The sequence below is a fragment of the Uloborus diversus genome, chromosome 7 (assembly GCF_026930045.1).
Source record: "Uloborus diversus isolate 005 chromosome 7, Udiv.v.3.1, whole genome shotgun sequence".
NCBI classification, from domain to species: Eukaryota; Metazoa; Arthropoda; class Arachnida; order Araneae; family Uloboridae; genus Uloborus; species Uloborus diversus.
In genome coordinates, this window is record NC_072737.1 from 2461832 (window position 1) to 2484337 (window position 22506).

General features: G+C 31.6%; 1 long non-coding RNA gene across 1 annotated transcript; it reads right to left on the reverse strand.

Moving 5' to 3' along the window:
* Positions 1–8101: 8101 nt before the first annotated feature.
* On the reverse strand, positions 8102–19881 carry LOC129226480 (uncharacterized). Its single transcript, XR_008580787.1, has 4 exons — positions 19799–19881; positions 19342–19483; positions 13767–13860; positions 8102–8400 (listed from the first exon to the last, which is right to left on the reverse strand). It is a non-coding gene; the product is annotated as an uncharacterized LOC129226480 (long non-coding RNA).
* Positions 19882–22506: the final 2625 nt, after the last annotated feature.

Below are 22506 nucleotides of genomic sequence, written 5' to 3' on the forward strand. Positions count from 1 at the left end.
GAATAGTTCTTTTTTTATTCCAATTTAGGCCCAATTTTCACATAAATTCCCGAATATGGGGGTGAAAAATGACTTTCACATATTAATATTACAATTTGTTCGAAAGGGTAGAATTTTCCGCGTTCTACGCTATTTGTTTCAATGCTCTAACTTTATTACAGCGGGAGTTATTTGCGTTTTTAGCTCGAATTTTTTTAGGCTTAGCTGAAATTTAGCCACTAATTTCTTCATTAAATAAATCAATAAAAAGTGAAGGAGTTGTCCCACAGCTTTCTTTTTGACGCCATTGGAAAAAGCGACCTTTTTTACTCCAGAACTAACTCCACCTATGGTCGAAAAAATAAGCTTTTATCTCGAAAGGAAAAAAAGTTACAAGCCTTTTCAGAAATCTCGATTCCATTCAAATTGTGAACCATTTTCTTTCGCATTTTAATTCCTTGAACTTATTTTATTTTGTGTTTCCATGGTTACGCATTTTAAATCCATCTTTTTGGATTTAATTTCTTAAAAGTATTTTAATATCTGTCGTCATTGCTTAGAAAGGAAATCATGATGTTTTTTTTTACTTATTTTTTACGCCTGATTGTTGAATATACGTCACTTGACACAATTTTTATTTTCAAAATAGACCAGGCAAAGCCGGGCAACGCAGCTAGTTTAATATAAATCTAAAATAATTTGATGGTTTTCATGTTAGAAATTTTTTTACAGTCGCAGATGGAAAAACTGATTTCTATGGTAAAGGTAAATCATAATGTGCTTTTTGCGCATCAATGATTCTTTATATATTTTCTCCTTTGTTTTCTTGCAGTACATTCATCTATAATGTCCTCATCATCAAGTTTTAGGTCAAACTTCCTTCTATAGATAACAGAGCTAATAAAGATAATTTACCATCAGAAATGAGAGTACGCAAAGGACAATTAATTCTCTTCGATAGCAAAAATGATCGTTCTCCACAACAATTGGCTAATATGCTTTCATTTAATAAAAAAAATTGTCAAATGTCAAAATTTTTTGTTTCCTTTAGAGGCCCCTAACACTGGTCCCTCAAAAAAAAAAAAAAAAAAAAAAAAAAAAAAAAAAAATTGACGACAGAAATTTCAGTCCCTGTACCCAACTTCAAAACTTTTAATATTATTCGGAGTTTTCTTTTTGTATTATGTTTTGTTATTTTAACATTGTAATCACATATGTAGATGCAGGAAATCCAAGAGTTTTATGCTCAAAGTTTGATTTAGTTATGAGTAAAATCAAGTTTTATTAATTAAACTCTTATATGTTTTTTACTAGTGTTTTAACTGATTTTTAAACACAATACTGAACAATTCTGCAAAATCACAAACTGCTCTACAAAACTACTGTAGATGGCAATCAAATCGTTTGTTTAAGGATTTAAAACCTGCATTCAGCTTGAATTTTGTATTTTTTGTCTCACTATTCATTTACAGTATTCTATTTTTTTCATTTCATTTTATTAAAATTTATATATTTTGTATTTTCCCATTTGTTACTGAGTCTCCCAGGAATCAAGTCCAATAATACCTAAACTATAAAATATTACGATTCACCAAGAACACAAAGAAATCACCTCACATAGCTGGAATCAAAATAGGTTCTTTATTTTTATTTCCAGTTTGGAATGGGAATCTTGTTTTTATTTATGTCCCACTTGATCACACATTTTTTCACTGTTTTTTTTTTTGCAATCTTAAGCCTAATGTTTGAGCATTAATACAATTTTTCTTGATTATGACCTGGCGTACAAAAAGTTCAGACGAATGATAGAATGAGAGAAGAAATGTTTCAGTAAAACAGTAAATGCGCGCAGTTGTAAAAAGTTACAAAACATTTATTTTTTGCTATAGCAAAAGTACCAAATACAACAAACTTGATCTAGAAGTTTAAGTGTCCAAAATAAGTAGTAAAATATACATAAAAAAGTACAAAACATTTTATTTTTGCTATAGTAAAAGTACCAAATACAAAAAACTTGATCTAGAAGTTTAAGTTTCCAAAATAAGTAGTAAAATATTCGTACAAAAGTACAAAACAAAGAAAAATGTTCTTTGCATTTTATATATGCTTTCACTGTGACATTTTTCAAATACCCAATTTGCAAAAGAGGTTCTTAAATTTAAAAATTTCTTAAATTGTAACAATGGAAATGTTTTCGTCAGTATCAATATCAAGCACCTTTTTGAGATAATGCCATTAAAAAATTTTAAAACTAACCAGATTTATGATAAAAGGCACTAAGTAAGAAAAAATTGCAAGGGGGCAGTCAAAACTTCGACATAAATATAAAATTTCAAAGGAGAATTCCCTCCCTCCGTTTAATTTTTAATATTGCGCCTAGAACAGTTATTGATAACCAATATAAAAAGCAGGAAAAATAACGCTTTAGATTCATACAGCATTTTTTTTTTAATCATACCGATAGAGTTGCTAGAACTTTTTTCGCATTGAGTGAAACATTTCGTATGCTTAAGCTAATTGCAAATAAAATAAATTTGATTTAAAAAAAAAAAAAACATTAAAAAATTAAATAGAAACTCAACTTTCTATTTTGGCACATTTCTATAAATTTGGAACTGCGAATAATTTCAATAACTTGGGATCCATTAATTTATCTTGTAATATAAATTTTTTTTTACGTACAGAACATTCTGTTTTTTGAAAATAGGTCCGACTATGGACTATAATGGGGTTCATCGAATATAAGTTTCCTAGAAGAAAAAAAGAGTTCTTAATTTAGGAAACTCATTGGAGATCTGCCTTAAAGATGGTTCTGAAGTTTAAGCAATGATACATTATGAGAAAACCATACTGATAGAAACAAAAATGTGTAATTTTTGGTGGTGTGGATAAAAATATACAGGGAGACGGCTATGGTGATTTTAATTAAAAACTACATAAATATTAACAGAATTTGATGACCCATTTGATCTGGAGTTTTGGTCTCCTTATCTTAAGAAAGACATTAATGTATTAGAAAGGGTTCAAAGGCGGGCTACAAGGCTAATAATTGGACTTTCCCACTTAGATTATGATTCCAGGCTTAGAAGGCTAAAAATGTACAGCCTTGAGCAAAGAAGAGACCGAAGGGACATGGTTCAGTTGTTTAAATTTATTGAAATGAAAGATGTTATGGGGCTGAAGTTGAGCACTGAAAACAGGACAAGGGGTCATTGTCTCAAGCTATTTAAATCTCGGGCTAACATGGATGTAAGGAAAAATGATTATTTTAGCAGGGTAGTGGAACCTTGGAACAGCTTACCGGAAGAGGTGGTCATGAGCAAAGGAGTAGACAGTTTTAAGAGGGCCATTGATCTTCACTGGGGATTGTAAATGGACTAGGACCAGTCTAGCTGGGCCCAGAGCCTGTTGCTGGTCGTCGCTTTTGTATTTGTATTTCAGTGGAAAAAAAAAATTTTCAGGGAAAGTAAATTTTACAGACATGAGTAATTCAGAAACATGACTAGACGTTCGTATACCAAAATCTTTCAATGATGCTTTAAAAACACCAGAGGCAGACCAATGGTACAATTCAATGTCAGATGAAATTCATGCCATGCAAACCCGGAACGTTTGGAGTCTTGTGCCTGAACCGGCCAATTCCAAAGTAATTGGCAATCGTTGGGTTTTTAGTGTGAAAAGAAACGATAAAAATGAAATTGTTCGTTTCAGAAGTGGCCTGGTAATTCAAGGTCATAGACAATTAAAAGGTATTCACTATGACCAGGTATTTAGTCCAGTCATTGAATTCTCATTGGTACGATTATTTTTTTCTATCTTTGTGTGTAAACTGAATTGGATTCATCATCAATCTTAAATATATAAAAATCAATGTCCTGAGATAACATATATATATATATATATCAACTCACAGCCAAAACCACTGAAGCTTCAGACTTGAAATTTGGCAGGCATGTCCGCATGATTACGAAAGTAACCACTAAGAAAGGATTTTTCAAAATCTCAATTAGTTCGGGAGAAATTAATTAAAACCCATTAATTTCTGCGAAATTAAAACCTGTCATTGAAATTCAAATCCCTTATTTTCGAAGGCTTTCCTCCATTCAAATCATTATTCAATACTTCATCTCAACTTTTGGTCGATAGCGAACTATAAATTTGATATTGTTTTTGTTTCTCGCGTGATTCTTCGAGGCTTTTCTCAAGTCAAATCATAATGTTTCTGTCTATTGCTTTCATTTTTTCAAAACTAGAAACGAAGTTTTTAAGAACATCATCACAGGCGGACTATCCTTTTGAATTTAGAAGAGTGCAGTTTCCTGTTAAAGTTTGCTTTGCAATACCCATTAATAAGTCACAAGGACAGACATTAAAAGTAGCAGGGATAGATTTAAGAGAAGACTTTTTTTCACACGGCCAATGTTATGTAGCTTGCTCTAAAGTCAGTTCATCAAGCAGCTTAATAATTTTAGCACCAGAAAAAAAACTAAAAATGTTGTATACAAAGAAGTTCTAGCTTAAACATAGGTATAACAAGAAAATGTAGATGGCCTGTGTTTGCAAAGATAATCAATACTTTAAAAGGATCGTTAATAACAGTTAAAGATCGGTTAAGGACAAGGACATATATATATAAGGAGTCCAGGGTCCCCGGGATCCTCCCCAAATTAGAAAAAGTTATAGGTAATAAGTAATTATTATGGGGGATTTTCGAAACTAGGTGCACCAAGCACTGTTAACCCCTGCTAATTCCATTACCCGAGCAATGCCGGGTACGGGAATGCTAGTTTGATATAAAATGTGCTTATTTATATGCTCCTCTAAAGGAAACCATATACATGCATACTTGCCAACCTTCGAAGGAAAAAAAACAGGATGGATGATTCGCCGGCGATGAATCTTCACAGAATTATTAATTTATGCTTTTAAATAACATGAATACTAAATTTAAAATGAAATGGGAGAAAATGAATAAATGGTAGAATTTGCTCTAAGTTTCGTATATTCCCAGTCTCTACCAAAAAAATGGCTACAAAAATTTAATTACTAAAATCCGAAAAACAAATCAGTATATAATGAAAATAAAATATAAAATAAGTAGGTGTAGCGTAGTACATGTTGAAACAACTTCAAACTTTCAAAATAATTAAAATATTTTCAAGATGCAAAAAGATTGAAATCTGCTGCAATTTTCGGCAAAGCACATGCTTTGTTGAACATGCAATGTCGAAAGCTTCCAAAAAATAAATTTTTACTACATGAATTATTAATTGGAAAATTTCATTCCCTGACATTGGTCGATGACTAGAAAGAGATTGAGAAGAAAGTGAAACTTTTTGATGATTGACTGAAAAAACTGCAAAAAATGGGAGAAAATCATAAAAGATGGGAAATTGGGAGATGGAAGCAAAAAACGGGAGTCTCCTGTTAAAAACAGTACAAATGGCAAGTATGTACATGTCACAACCCCAGGGATTTCAAGATCCTGAGAAAATTGGTTATGTTTGTAAATTAAATCGTGCAATTTATGGACTTCATCAATTGGGTCATGAATGGTTTTTGGAAATACATAATGTTCTTATTGGTTTAAATTTTAAGAAATTATCATGGGCAAATTGTGTTTTTATTTTTGAATCAAGTGTAATTTTAATACTTTATGTTGATGATATAGTAGTATTTTGTAAAAATAACAAATGTCTGAATGATGTTATTATTAGTCTGAAATCTAAATTTGACATCAAAGTGCTCGGAAAAACGCAAAAACTTTTAGGCGTTGAATTTGAGGAAATAGCAGGGTTGGCTTTTTGCCGGCAGAAACTGGTTTTTGCCCTGCCAGTGGCAGAAACTGGTTATAACCGGTAAAAACCGGCAGAAACTGGTAGAAACTGGCAAAAACTAGAAAACGTTTTAAATAGCTCTAGTAATTACTTAATGACAGGCAATTAAGTAAAATAAAAAATATAACTCCATTTCGTCATTGCAAAAACTTAATATAATAGTTATTTAATAATTAGTGTAAAAATATGTTAAATAACAAAACTGACATTTCCAAATCAAAGTAAAATTTATCATAGTTGAAATTGCTATGCGTTAGAAATTTTAGCCTTGTAATGTTGTAAGTAACAAATTTTTCAGTTTGTTGTTTATAATTATTTTGTTTGCATTTAATTTAAAGTGTAATATATATATATATATATATATATATATATATATATATATCAAATATTTAAATAAATACAGATATGTTTTATATCATTAAACTCTAAAATTCAAGAACTTCTCATTTTACACTTAATATAACTGAACAAAGCTATTCTAAAAAAGCTTAATCAAGCAGTTACTGATAACCATTTACTCGCCTATATGCTCCATCCAAAGTATTTGGGAGTAAATTTATCATGTAACCAAGAAGAAAGTGCCCGCACTTTACTCACAAATATTAACCCTGATTATGTACCTTATACCATTGCTTTACAAAACAAATCGGCCCCTTTTCCCAAAACCTATTTTTCCATAACAACTACTCCAAATACCGCATGGTGGTGCAGTTTGAAAAAATGTGCTATAGATGAAAGTTTTGAGAATCTTGCTTGTTCTTTGAGGATAATGCCAGCTAGTTCTGCTGGGATTGAAAGCATCTTCACAAATTTTTCCTTTGTGCACAACAAATTGGGAAATTGGTTAGGTTTAGAAACAGCGTCAAAACTTTTATTTTGTTAGAGGCTGCTGCAGTGGGGAAACAATGTAAAATTTGATTTTGGATGATGGTAGTGTTGTAAATAAATTGTATTTGGGTTAATATTTAATTATTTTTCTTATACATTTTCTATTGTGTGTCAGGAGTTGCATTTATGTCATTTTTTTGAGTTTCTGCCATAAATGTGGCAGAAAGGGGTTTTTGCCATGCCGGTTTTAACCGGTTTCTACCAGTGGTTTTTACCGCCTCGGCAGAAACCTGCCAACCCTGGGAAATTGGTTAGGTTTAGAAACAGCGTCAAAACTTTTATTTTGTTAGAGGCTGCTGCAGTGGGGAAACAATGTAAAATTTGATTTTGAAAGATGGTAGTGTTGTAAATAAATTGTATTTGGGTTAATATTTAATTATTTTTCTTATACATTTTCTATTGTGTGTCAGGAGTTGCATTTATGTCATTTTTTGAGTCTCTGCCATAAATGTGGCAGAAAGGGGTTTTTGCCGTGCCGGTTTTAACCGGTTTCTACCAGTGGTTTTTACCGCCTCGGCAGAAACCTGCCAACCCTGGGAAATAGACAATGCATTATTTATTCATCATCAAAGCTATATCAATAAAGTATGCAAAACATATCAAAAATACGATTTTCCAATTGTTTCTTTGCCGATTGGTGTAGGAACTGCACTTTCCAAAGATCAATGTCCGAATTCTAAAGTAGAAACTGAAGTGATGTCTAAACTGCCTTACCGTAACATTTTAGGTTGCATTTCCTTCATTGCAAGTAGAACGCGACCAGATTTAAGTTACGCTGTAAACATATTATCTCAATTCCAATCTAACCCGGGTTTGAATCACTGGAATATTCTACTGAAACTTCTTGGCTATTTAAATTACACAAAATCTCTGAAATTAATGTTTGTCCAACGTTTCAAGTTTAAAAGTCGAATGTTACAGTGATGCAAGTTTTGCAGCAAGTCGCGATGATAGAATTTCGATTGGCGGAATGATTTTATTCATTGATCAATCGCCCATCATTTGGAAAACTTTTAAACAGAAATGCGTTAGTTTATCAACAATGGAATCAGAATATGTGTCACTTACTGAAGCTGCAAAGGAATTCGTTTGGATTGTTCGCATAAAAAATGAACTTGTAAAGTTTGAATTTATTCAGATCAAACTATAGTTTAACTTACTTTGCGACAATCAAGCAGCAATTAATTTTTCAAATTCGCCAATAGAAAACAGTAGAACAAAACATATAGACATCAGACTTCATTATTTAAGAAATTTAATATTAGAAAATTTGTTTGATTTAAATTATGTGAATACAAAACAAAATTTCGCGGATATTTTTACAAAACCTTTGAACAAAATTAAATTTAACTTTTTCATAAGACATTTTTAAAAAAAAAAAAAAAAAATCGAAGTCCAATTACATTTCCATGTGTACTTTGGCAAATTTTTTTGTAAAAATGTTCATATTATGTTATTGACTGCTGTCATTTGTTTTCATGTATCTGGAAATTCTGGAGTGTTTAAATGCAACAGCACGAGTAGGACTTTTGATGTTGTCATTCCCGTGATGTCCTCTGGATCCTTCAAAGTTCGCTGGAGCCAATGATGGTCCACAGTTCAACTCATCAACTTGTTTGAATTTTTGAATGAAAAAAAAAAAAGTGCTGTTCTATAGACTTTAATTTTTGCAGTGCCAGAATTTCAAGTCAAGATGCTGAAATGAAATATTTCAATTTAAATTGTTATTTTTATTATATAATGTTCTGATACGATCTCGATTGCAAGAGGCGGGCCATTGTTTATTAATTTTGAAATATGAAACTGGGAATAAAAGTTAGTAAGTTTATTAGCATGCAAAATATCAAGCCAAAAAAATGCAACAATATAAAAATTTAATCAAAATTAAAAATTTTGAAATTTAAAATAAAAATTTTAAAGTGCTCCATGCGACTCAATTTTTGCTCTTTTCTCAAACAATTTGTATTTTATCAAAGAACAGAACATTGCCAAGAAATTTGGGTAGCCATTTAAGTATTGGTCCATTATTAACTGCACAGTATTTTTTTTTCGCATAAAGCAATAGTTTTTGTTGCGAATATTACGTAAAAATCAAAACTTTAATATTTTTAAGCAACATGAAATTCTCTTAAGCCTTAATGCATACCCAGTTTTATCAAACTACTACCAAAGTATCATATTCTGAAAATTGAAACATATCGAACAAAAATTAAGTCGCATGGAGCTTTTTTCAATCTGTGTCGCATCGAATTTTCCAGTCCGAAATAAATGACGTTAAAGTGTATTACGAAAGGAAGTAAATTATTTTCCAAAAGTGTCGGCAACCTTAATTTGCATTAGGTTTTTTTCTCATTTGCTCATTCCTTCTTGCAACAAGATCGCGTCAGCAGAATATGCAAATTGCCGGTAGCATTTAAGCTCCCGGCACTTAGCTTCATTCTCTTCCCTTTTCAATTTGCAACCCAAGTCAAGACTCGGTCGTTTCTTTCGGCAGCTCAGTCGAGTCTGTCCGTTTTTGCCGATAGTTTCGGCTTACTGCTCTCGACGTGAATATCGTAGCTCAGTATGTTTAACGTTTCATACTTTGACTTAGAATGTTAGATTCAGAAGTCATTTAAAGTGTTACGAGCTATACTTAATATTGTAAAGAGCGTATTCTCAATATTTCCTTTCAGTGGCGTAGCTAGACCCGACTTTCGGGGGGGGGGGGGGGGGTTACTTCTTTTATCTCTCTCTCTCTATATATATATATATATATACATACATATATATACATTATATATATATATATATATATATATATATATATAATTACGTATATATATATATATATATATATATGTGTATAATCGCTTGGAATTTTTTCCTTTTCTTTTTTTTTTCTCTTCTCTCTTCCTTTTTTTTTTGAGACTAACTTTTCGGGGGGGGGGGGGGGTTGTCCCCAAACCCCCCCCTTAGCTACGCCCATGTTTCCTTTAACATGTCATTGTATATATCATAGCCATAATAAACAAGTTACTTTTTAAATTTGGCTCTTCATGATGTTGCACAAGATAAATATGTTTTTTCAAGAACTATCACACGTCCTGGTTGAGCTTCCACTTAAAAGTTAATAAGCTGAGCACTTTTAAAAGCTCACAGTTTAACAAAGTCTAATTTCACCTACATTTCATGCTCTTCGTATTTTAATACCTCCCGAAAGATATTTTCACGATGACTAAATATTTGACATTAATACCAATGTAAGAATTTATTGAAACTTAGTTTACACGGTTGACACTCAGTTTTACTTAGTTTTTTGACTTTGTTTACATGTTTTACAGCCATTTTAATGGAAAATACGCTCTATTTACTTTTTTTTAAACGCATATAACTTTGCGATAAAACATCAGATCAACAAGAGTTTTTTTTCATACGATTCAGCTCACTTTATACATTGTTACCTCCATGGAATAAAAAAAATCATATTTTTGACCGATTTTAGCTACAGTGAAACCTGTGTAAGTTGACCACTTGCGGTGCAGTACTTTGGTGGTCAACTTAGACAGGTGGTCAACTTATAAAGGGGGTAATGATTTTTTTTTTTTTGTGATTCTTGCACCATGTATACATTTTTTGACTAATTGACACCTATGTTCAACTCACTTTCATTGTTTAGCGTTACTTTGAAGCAATAATCTAAGATGTTATTCAAATATTTTTAGAGATTATTTTCCCAGAATGATGTATAATGTCAGGGTTCATACCCTTTAGGCAGAAAAAAATTCAAGCACTTTTCAAGTACTTTTCAAGGTAAAAAATTTTGTTTTCAAGGCAATATCATAAATTTGTACTAAAAATATTGTATGCAGATTTCATTTACTACAAACACATAGAAATAAGGCAATAATACAAAAAAGTATAGGAAAGCAAAATTGCTTTTTCTACAACGAGAGACGCTTTGATGAAAGATCTACTGCGTTGAAAGTTTTTCTGAAAATGTTTGAAAAGTTTGGTCATAAAAAGAAGCAGATACCAAGAGGTTTAATTTTGAGGTTTTTCAAAGGTTGCAGCAGTCAGAGGTTTGTATATTTTCAAGAATCAGCAAATTAATACTTAAAAAAAAAACCTTTCATAAGTGCTTTTAACTTTTATGGGAAGAAACTAAAATACCCAAGTGGCCCACCCCCTCTCTGGCAATGGCATTGCCAGAGAGGAGTTTTTGAAGTCACTCCCCCCCCCCCCGGTTTCAACATTTATTTCCAATATCTATACAGTGGTTTATTACAATATAAGGGCGTTTAGGACAAAAACACTACCCAGAAAGTTATTTCAGTTTTCACTATTAAGTTCTAAAAATATTAGGTTTGCAAATCATTTATAAGTATGCAAATCAATTATTCGTATTTATTTATTAGCTGTTCACACAAGGCATTTCAATTGTCCTCGAGTAAATTTAAAAATTAAGAAGTAAGAAAAGTTTATGAAAGTCCACAGTCCAGTCTCTACACCTCAAAATATACAAAAGCAGCTTAAGCAGTGATAAATACTCTGAATGCAAACTTGAGCCTATTCAGCTTTCATTGATTAACTTGCAATAGACAATAAATGTGCAAGTTCAGATTTATAGAGCCATATTTCGAAATTGAAAAGATTCACAAGAAGTTGACATATATTATGACAAAAGTAGTTTTATTTTGGGAAAAAATGGGTTATTGTTGAAATTAGAATTTAAATTTAGAAAGGCAATAATATTCAGGTGATTTGTGAGTTCATAAAAAATTACCTGAAAGTTTCAAAGAGCAAAATGGGGCGAGGGGGGGGGGAATAATTTTTAAAACTAAGACCCCTATTACTTGAATATACATATGTACAACAACAACTTTTGCTATGCATACAATTCATAAAATAGTTTATTAAGTCAAAATATTTTGCTTAGAAATACCATGCCCAGTGCCTGTTGATAACCAGCAACAGGCACTGGGCCTAGCTAGGCTTGTACTGGTCAATTTATTAGATCCAAATGAAGATGAATGACCCTCCTTAAGCTATCTACCCCTTTGCTGATTAAAGCCTCTTTCGGTAAGCTCCAAGTACCCACAACCTTAATAAAGTAGTAATTTTGAACATTTGAGGAAAAGGGGAAAATTGGAGATATAGGGAGGTAAAAGCATAAAAACGAACACTACTGGATTTCAAGTGAATAATCATAACACAACCACCCCTGTTATACACCTTATTTATTTTAGCAGATATAAAAAAATGATGTACTTATAAATAAAATTATATAAATCAACTTTATATTTAAAATACAAACTTTAAGTTAATTTGTTAGGTGCTCAACTGCTGAAATTTAAATTTTTTTAAAAAAAATCTGCTATGACCAAAAATTAGGTAAAGATAATCATTCAAAAATGCAAAAATAAATTAGCAAATAATTAAACAAGACCAAGGTAATAAATTCTTTAACTCTTTAGTTATTAAAATAAAAAATAAAATAAGCTAATCTGATGTAGCAGTGTCAAAATAACTACTAATTGCCAAAAATATAAAAATATTTACAAAATGCAAAAGGATTGAAATCTCAAACAAGGGAAGCAAATTTTCGCGAATTAAGTTTAATGTTGTCATGTTTCCCATAAAATAAACTTATATTTTACTGAAATTAAACATAAAATATGCTAATCGACGGTAGTAAATATGAAAATAACATCCGATTAGTGAATATATTTAAATATTTGCAAGATGCAAAAAGATTGAAATTTCAAACACGAGAAGCAATTTTTCGCAAAGTCTGAGTTCGTTCGACGTGGCATGTTTCCCATGAAATAAATTTATTTGTTTTTTATTAAAATTAAACAAAAAATATAGTAATCTAAGGTAGCATATGCGAAACTAACATTTGATTAGCCAAAATATTTAAATATTTGCAGGATGCAAAAAGATTGAAATTTCAAACACAAGAGCAATTTTCCGCGAAACCCGAGTAAGGTCAATGTTGTCATGGTTTCCAAATAAATTTCTTTGTTAATTAATGAAATTAAACAAAAAATAAACTAATCTAAGGTACCATATGTCAAAATATCTTTCGGTTGTAAAAAACATCAAAATATTTACAAGATGCAAAAGGATTGAAATCCCAAACACGGAAGCAATTTTTCGCGATGTTGCATACTGAACACATGTTCAGAAAATTGCATTGGTGAAATACTTTTTTAAAACTTCTAAGCACAATTCGTTGATTTTTGGGAGAATTTAAGCACTAAGAAACTTTTTCAAGGTTTTAAAACTTTTTCAAGGTTTTCAAGCACTTGAAAATGAACTTTTTTTTTTCAAGCACTTTTCAAGGTTTTTCAAGGGCGTACGAACCCTGAATGTGTCACGCAAATTTAAAATTTCAGTAAAATTGATCAAAAAAAAAACAAAAAAAAAACGTGTTATTGTTTATGAAAAAATACTCATTTTACATTAATAATTCCTAAAAATTTATTGCTAATCAAAAATTACAAATTTTTCGCTGAACAACAAAAGAAAAACAAGTTTGGAGAATAAAAGGGTTCTTAGTAGTTTTGCCATGTGGTTAAACTCAAAAGGAGGTTTAGTTATGCTGCTGTTTCATTTAGTTGGTAAAATGCTGGTCTAGTATAAAAAATATTCTTGGAAAGCTATAAAAAAATAATAATAATAAAAAAAATAATTTGCTAAATAAAATTTAAAAAAATTAACCAAGTGGTCAACTTACAAAGGGTTTTTTACAATACTCCAAACCAAACTTGGTGTTCATTAGTGGTCAAGATAGACAGGTGGTCAAGATAGAGAGGTGGTCAAGTTACAGAGGTTTTCCTTCGTTATATAAGATAGGACTCATTCCGTTCCTGACAAAAGCGGTCAACATAGACAGGTGGTCAACTTACAAAGGTGGTCAACTTTACAGGTTTTACTGTATTTGGAAAGTCCACGATCCCCTTAAGTGGGCCTGAAGATGAATAAAAGCTCCCTCAGTTACATAAAACCTAAAATATGTGCCATTTCTCCCCCATTGGTTTAAAAATATGGGATATTTCTCATGAGATAAAAAAGTACCTGCTGGACATTTTCGCGTTCAAAGCCCTGGCGCAGCCATTTTGATCCGCTGCACCACTTCTCGACACTCCTGACAATTTCCGATCTTGAAGGCCTGAAAGGAAAAACTCTTTTGAAGCAACTATACTGCCGTGCTAAGCACAGATGTGGTATCTGCAGTAGAGCTCAAAATGAGAAATTGACGATTAAAGTTTTACAACTCGTTTCTTTGATTTATGACTTAATTAAATGCTCAACTTGGGGAAATTGTTTCGTAAATAACTTATCTAAAATCCGTGAGAGAGTATTTTTTGTAAAAAGCTCAATTTGAAATTAATAAATGTAGTTATGACAAATTTTCTTTTCAAAACTTTTTCATATACTAAGCTATTTTCACCGTAAGTGACAATGACGAGGCATTTTTAGGGGTATCTGCACGGATACGACAAAAGTAGCTTAGAAAAACGTGCTACATGTATCATTAAATAATACTGAAAACATCTGCTTTCTTTAGACTTGGCTGTTTCGCTTTATTTTGTTAATACAAATCTAACAGAATTCTATCTTCTGAAAAGATGCCATTTTCAAAACTCTGGACGGTTAAAACTGTAATCCATAACAATTTTCTGTTTTTTATATTCAAAGAATGTGTTTTTTAAATTATATAATGTTTTATTTTCTAGATTCATTTTTACCGAGCATGAAGATAATTTTGGCCGCAGACGATACTTAAATAAAAATATGACCGGCCGTAGAATGAAATGCGTTTTTTTTTTGCATGAAAGAATTAGATATGAATATTTTACATGCATTTTATTTTTAGAATTTGCATCTTAAATAACCATTTAAATAGAAAAAGCTGAATATTTACTTTAACAATTATGCAAAGTTGTATTAGTTTTTATTATCAACCTGTATCAACTATTCAACGGTAAACTAATTTTAATATTCTGTGTCAGAATAAACTGCTACATTATTAAATATGCTGCTTTACTAAGGTATAAATGTCGTATATACAAATAACTAAGGAAAAAAGTGGTAACTGCGCAGATACCACTTTAAAGGCTTAGTATTTGTCACTTACGTTCAAATTGCCTTAACAAACTAAGCAAATTTGCAGTTACGACTTTTTTCTTAAAGCTTTTTTTAATACTTCGCGTTCACAAATCGCCAAAAAACTTGACATTTAGGTAAATTAAATTACTAACGACCACCTGGTGACAATAACTCAATTTTGATAAAATGTGCAGATACCACATCTGTGCTTAGCACGGCAGTATAGCCGAAGCACGCAGCATAGGGTTCGAAAATATCCGATATTTTGATATATATCGGATATTTTGATATACAGTCGAACCTCCATATATCGAACTTCCTCATATCAAAATTTTCTATACATCGAAATCCCAGCAAATTTCTATGTTCATTACATAGAAAAATTGTTTCTATACATCGAAAAAATCTCTATATATCGATTTTTTTTCGAGCTATTCCTAGGTTTTTTTTCTACTTTAGACTGTTTGTCTCATGAAAAATGAAGGTTAGAGGAGAAAATTATGATCACTAAAGGTTGCTACAAAACTCATAAGGAATCTGGGGTTCAGGGGTGTGTAGATAGGTGTTGTTCTGGAGTTCTTACATTCCCTCAAGTTTATTTCAAATGTTAGTTGCAACCAGTAACACTGTAAAATCAGTTTCAAGTTATTCCTTTTGTCTGTTGATTATCATTCCTAGAATTTTTAGCTTCAGTAAAAATCCTTCGAGTTAAGGAGGTTGATTTTTTACTTTTCTCTCGATTACATTGTCCAAACGAAAATCCCCTAATGTGGCGGTTCAAGTTGAATTGCCGAAGATTGAAGGTGTATGAAGGTGCAAAAATGTAATTTCTGTTAAATTTTTAATTATTAACTTTCATTTAATCTGATGCTAGTTTAAGTTAGAAATTGGGTTTCATGCACGAAAATTAGTTTTAATTTTAATGTTTTAGGATATTTTTATGATAAAATAAGATCGTTTCTATGTATCGAAATTTCTATATATCGAATTTTTTTCCGGTAATTTGCTACTTCGATATATGGAGGTCCGACTGTATATCCAATATTTTCAATCAGTGCAAACTAAAGTCTTTGAAATAGTAAATGCATCCTCATATCACTCTTAATTTTCTTACATTGTTATCTGTACTAATAATATTAAGCAGTAGAGTTTGTTTGTTTGAATGCGCTAATCTCAGAAACTACTGGTCTGAATTGAAAAATTCTTTTTGTGTTGAAATGTCTTAGTCATCTAATAATATTTTCACCTTCTACTTTTATGGCTCCTATGCTCAATTTGTAAATCACATCTTTACGAAAAAAATAAATATACGAAATTACTACATCAAAATCGAAAATATACCTTTGCCCTAATGACGATGTTAAGTTGTCGATTGAAGTATTTTAAGTCACTGTCATAGAGAAAAATTACTATGTAGTCTTGAACTAAAAAAAGGAGTTTTGAAGGAATATTTTTGATCATGAAAATACATTTTTTTGAAGCTTATTTTAAAAAAAAAAATTTTTTTTTGAAGCTTACTTTAAAAAAAAAATTTTTTTTGAAGATTACTTTAAAAAAAAAAAATTTTTTTTGAAGCTTACTTTAAAAAAAAATTTTTTTTGAAGCTTACTTTAAAAAAAAAAAAAATTTTTTTTTTAAAACTAAAGTCTTTATCAAATTTTTTTAATGGTTGAACGTAACATTATATTTCATAAATTTCACTTAAACTACCATCATTTAGGTCGTCAGTACACAATATAAAAAGGAAACGTTCAAAAAACAAACAAACAATACAGTACCCGCCACTAATAAAATCACTGGATTATAAAATCAGCCACTTTCAAAAATCAATTCTGGAACATTGCAATACCAAAACATGTTAAAGCCATCCTTTAATAAAATCACTATTGTTGTTTTATAAAATCAAAACTTTGGACATCATACGCAAAAAAAAAAAAAAATGATAAAAAAGCAGCACCAAGAAGTGAAGGAATGGGTCTCAGTCAATGAGGGAAATCTCAGCACCACCTCTTTAATGGATGTCAGAAACGCCCTCGATGAATTGATGATCTAAAATGCACTTTAGAGCAAAGAAGAAAATATAATGTTGAACATTACATAACATTTAGTAAACTCTCAAATAATATTGAATCTTTACTCCACAATCCTGTTAACCAAACTGCAATATACCAATACTTTAAGAATCTTATACAAATACAAAATCCTCCAATACTCCTTCATTTAGAAAATTTCTTTGAAGGGCCCTTCTAACTCCTTCATTTTGGTTTCAACTTCTTCAAAACTCCTTCTTTTTTAGATCAAGACTACATAATCTTCCTCTATGACAGTAATTTAAAATACTTCGATCGACAACTTAACTTCATCCCAAGGACAAAGATATAATAGCAATTTTAATGTAGCAATTTGGTTTTTATTTTTTTTCATAAAGCTGTGATTTACAAATTGGTTATAGAAGTCATAAAAGTTGAAGGTGAAAATATTATTAGATAACTAAGACATTTCATAAGTGAAGTAAAACATGCTTAAATGGTGCTTGGCTATTTTTTCAAGTTTTATGATTATTGTTTTTTCCTTCACCACACTCTCAGCAGCAAAAGTCTGTTTGCCTAATTATTATTTATACAAATACAAAAGTGACGACCAGCAAGAGGCTCTGGGCCCAGCTAGACTGGTCCTAGTCCATTTACAATCCCCAGTGAAGATCAATGGCCCTCTTAAACAGGGTTGGCCGAATTGGACCCAATGGGTTTTTTTGAAAAAACCCATTCAAAAAAACCCATTATCTAGCCCACTTTTGGGTTTTTTTAAATTTTGTGAGAAGTTTTTAAAAAAATTAATTAATTTAAATACTTTCACAATTTAAACTTCTTTTTTATTTGTTCTTCACCACAGACAATGAACATGAAAAATGGATTTTGAGCTTTAATAGTATTTCTTAACTCTTAACGGCATTAAAAATATACTTCAAAGATTTTAAATAAATGTATTTAACTTTTTCTTTAACTGGTCAATAAATAATTCAAACTATCTTGACCAAGTCCTGTCACGTCTGATTTTCTCAATATTTGTAGATTGTACAGAAGAAACTAATCTAGTTAAAAGGCTTTCATGTAAATTATTTTCTGCTAACCAACACGTCACAAATCTCGAATAAACACAAGGTAAATTTTTTAGAAATAAACAGATTTTTCAAACGGTCGACAGAAAACAGAACAGGTACAGTATTTTCATTATTTTACAAAAAAGTTAAATATTTCTTACCCTGTACACAGAAATAGAAAAACAGGCAACATAAAATTCAAAGAAATGTCTTGATTAAGCTGGAATTCAGTAAAAAGGGATTTAAACTAATTGAGGTTCTACAGTAGTTTTGCATGACGAAATGAAATACTATAAAGTAAAATGCAAAAAAAAAAAAAATGTAGTAATTAAAAACGAACAATAGATTTTATCACTCGAGAAGTAACTTTGCCCTAACTGTTGGTAATAATGAAAATTAAAAAATCTGAAACTTCACCATTCTTGGGTTTTTTCGTCTTTTATACTTTTCTTCATAAAACTCTGAATTTTAACTAGTTTTCCAGCTTTTTACCCGAAGATAATCTTTGCACTTTGTCCATATACTTATGCTACAATATGCTACAAGTACCCCACATTTTCCCTAAAAAAAGACAAAAAAACCCACATTTCTTTTAAAAAACCCAACTTTAGTTGGGTTTTTTTGGGTTTCATTTTTAAAAAAAACCAAAAAACCCTGGGTCCATGCGCTTTTTTAAAAAAACCCGGGGTTTTGCCAACCCTGCTCTTAAAACTACCTACTCCCGTGCTCATGACCACCTCTTCCGGTAAGCTGTTCCAAGGTTCCACTACCCTGCTAGAATAATCATTTTTCCTAATATCCATGTTAGCCTGAGATTTAAATAGCTTGAGACAATGACCCCTTGACTCAGTGCTAAACTTCAGCCCCGTAACATCTTTCATTTTAAAAAATTTAAAATGAAATCATGTCCCCTCGGTCTCTTCTTTGCTCGAGACTGTACATTTTTAGCCTTCTAAGCCTGGAATCGTAGTCTAAATGAGAAAGTCCATTTATTTAACCTTGTGTAATAATAGGGGCATTCCACGGTATTTTTGACATTTATGTAGAGTCCGTAACATGACCTTTTTTTGCCTTAACTTTTTAATTTACCGTTTGATTTGCAAATTATAGTATTTGAGCTGGTGTGTTGGTAGGAAAAGATCAAAATAAAATAATATGCCAATCAAACGGTAAATTAAAAAGTTAAGGCAAAAAAAGGTCACGTTACGGACTCTACATAAATGTCAAAAATACCTTGGAATGCCCCAATAATAAAAAAAAAACTATCATGTTTCGTTAAAATGACAACTGTACTTTGAAAAAGTACTTAAACTTCAAAACTTTCATTTTTATAAATGTAGGTATGCCGGTTTATAAAATTAGCTGCTTTATAAAATCAAATATCCAGAGAACGAATATGATTTTAAAAAGCGACGGTCACTGTATTACTCTTATATTTACTTCTTTAACAGATTGTTTATGATGGCAATAATAGCATTCCCATTTTTTTTCTTCCTTCACTAGATGCACTTGGAACTTTATACATTCACGGCAGCATAACACTTGAAATTCATAAGGCATTTTCTTTTCAACTCGAGAAATTCTGCAAGAAGAAGTTTCATTAGTCATTTTTCATTTAAAAATCCTCATAAGCAAAGTAATTGATTACCAAAGACTCAAAACAAGAATGTGATTATAAAATTTGTATCAATTAAAAATTTTACTTTCGATAAAAATCAGATATTTAGGAAGAACAACGTGATAATTGTTCTTAAATTCGAAAAGAAAAAACGTTTAGGATCAGTTACACAGAATTAACTTTTAAACGTCTATAAACTAAAAGAAATTCTGAGAAAGCCTAATATTTCAGATAAAATAACAAATTATTTCAGAACATTTTAAGAGTTTTTATTCTTACGATTTTTAAAATCTGCTCACAAACACACGCTAAGAACGGAAATAAAAATACCAAAAAAAAGTAACTTTTACACTACATTCGGCACTAAGCGCAAATTGTGTAGACCTTAAAAACCGAAGTCTCTCCCTTCCATAAATCAATGGTTGCGTTCGACGAGCGCGACCGGTTAGTTAATCACGTGACAGATAATGATCACGTGCTCTAATCAACCAATCAACTGCTTTGAATGGTAACCGCTGCGGTGACCGGTTAAACATAGAACGCATCGGTTAGTAACCGGTTACCAACCGGTCCACTGGTGAGGTTCGACGAAATTCACCGGTCAACCGGTAAGTAACTGGTTACTTACCGAAGCGTTCTATGATCAACCGGTTACCATTCTAAGCAGTTGATTGGTTGATTGGAGCACGTGATCATTAGCTGTCACGTGGGGATATTTCGATAATTGTGAATCTGACGATCTTTCTTTATTGGCGTCAATTTTTGCCGTAAATAATTTAATTTTGGTAACCCTGCTGATTTATAGTAACCCTATGTGAATTGTTGATTTGCAAAGAAAAATATCTCTCGCACAGGCGCTGGAGCCAAAAATTGACGCCAATAAAGAAAGATCGCCAGATTCCCAATAATCGAAATCTTCCACAATGTTTCCAGGAGTTTTGTTTCCCAGGACAGTACAAAGACAACACAATAGATGGTAGTGTCATCTATGAACAGTTCGAGAGACAATTTAGAACCAGGCCAGGAGCCGAATAACTTCCTAGTCTGGCACCCCCAGAGGTATCGTTTCACTTGGAGGACATTGTGACCACGAGCATATTTAACGTCGCCCAGTCACCATTAATGACGACGGTGGGTCTTCGACCAGTGAGGATCGAACCCGAGACCCTCCGGTCCCGAGTCCAATGCAATAACGATCAGGCTCTGTCACGTGATTAACGGCCTGGTTCGAAGTGACTCCGCTGCCGGCTGCCCGGACTCGCAAAATATAAACATTTCTTATGCTGCCGGCCGGTGATGTCATCTTATTCCTATACCCCCTATTTGCCGCTCAAGAATTGGATCGTCCAGAGAGTCCAATGTGTGCAACGTGGGTAATGGTCAGGTATGTTCTTTTGTTTTAACGCATTAATTGCTTATCTTTAATTATGCCTTTTTTGATTTCAGAATAAAAAGCTTCAACACTTTCTTTGCTGACTTGATTTGGGTGAGAAATCAATTTCTGAAATTTGTATTGTTAAAATATTCTTTATTTCCAGGTTACCCTCATCCCGATGTAACGAATACTGTGAAGTAGGAATTGCAATTCAAAAGAAAGAATCAAAATTTAAAGTGATACGAAGTAAGTCATTTTAATTCCTCTCATTAGCATCTCAAACGAAATAAATATGTGTAGAAAAAGTAAGATTTAGTAGTATCTGCATTTTAATGGCAGCCAATCCATATGAATTGTCTCGATATTATTGTTTTAGTTATGTGTTTTAATAAGGAGAAATTTAAAATCCTGTAACCTAGGCGTGTGTGTTACTTTATAGACATTGTAGCTAATTAAACGAATTTTTTTAATTGGAATATTTGGGGGGGGGGGGGAGAATAATTTTGGAATGTGAATTATGTAGTATGAACAATTGTGTGTACATTATTAATTATTTTATCCTTGTTTTAATCATAATCCTTTACTTATGCTACCTTAATTTACTAAAATGTCGTTGGTTATAAAAAGCAAGTCTTCCTGAACATATGTGTATATATTTTATTGAAAAATACCTTTGTTCTGTTAATAATATTTTCTATTCAATTTGTTTCTCTTGCTGTATTTTATAAATTATTCAACCTTCTTTAATGAGAAATTTGCTGCATTCTGTGAATAGTGATGTCATTTTGTAACTAATCTTGTACCTTGGATGTGCTCTTTTATGTACATTTGGCTAGTGCTGTTTGTTATGAAAATAAAGTCTCAGAAAATTGCTTTAGCAAAAGAATAATGTAATACAGATGGTAATAAAGCAACTGGAAAAGTGAAATAAATAAAACAACCGGAAGTGAAAAGGATAAATTTTAGAAAGGGGGGGATTTGTTTTCTGATAGTAACAGGTAGACAGACGTTACTTTTACAGACGTCCTAAAAAACTTTTCAGTGGTTAGTCACATGTAAATGTTTACGGAAATGAAGTTGCTAACGGACTGGCACATGAGGGGAGCCGAGGGGTTTCTCCTCGTAAAGGGTGCCTTTCTTCTTCAGAAATTGCAACCAGAGTCAAGCAAAATATCTGCTCCACTTAGAGACGGGCTCCTGCACATGGGTAAAAAGCAACCCACCCTGTTTTTGCTTTATTTATGGCAATCAGCTGGGAAGATCAAATGGTACTAGCCTTACTACGAAGCGTACACAGTCAAGCACAGCAACATGTGGCAGGTCTCAAAGGGCCCTAAAATATGTACTGTGAACCCTTGATTATATAATGCAATGTATTGCTTCAAAATTATGTTTCTATGCTAGTTTATGTTGCTTTTATTTATAGGTGAAGTATGTATTTTGTTCAGGAATCCAAATTTTTACTGAATAATTATATTATTTACTGAATTGCAAAACACCTTTGTTTTGTCCAACGTGCAATGTGGGTAGCGGCAAGGTACCTTCTTTTGTTTTAATGCATTAATTACTTATCTTTTATTATGCCTTTTATGATATCAGAAAAAAAAAACTT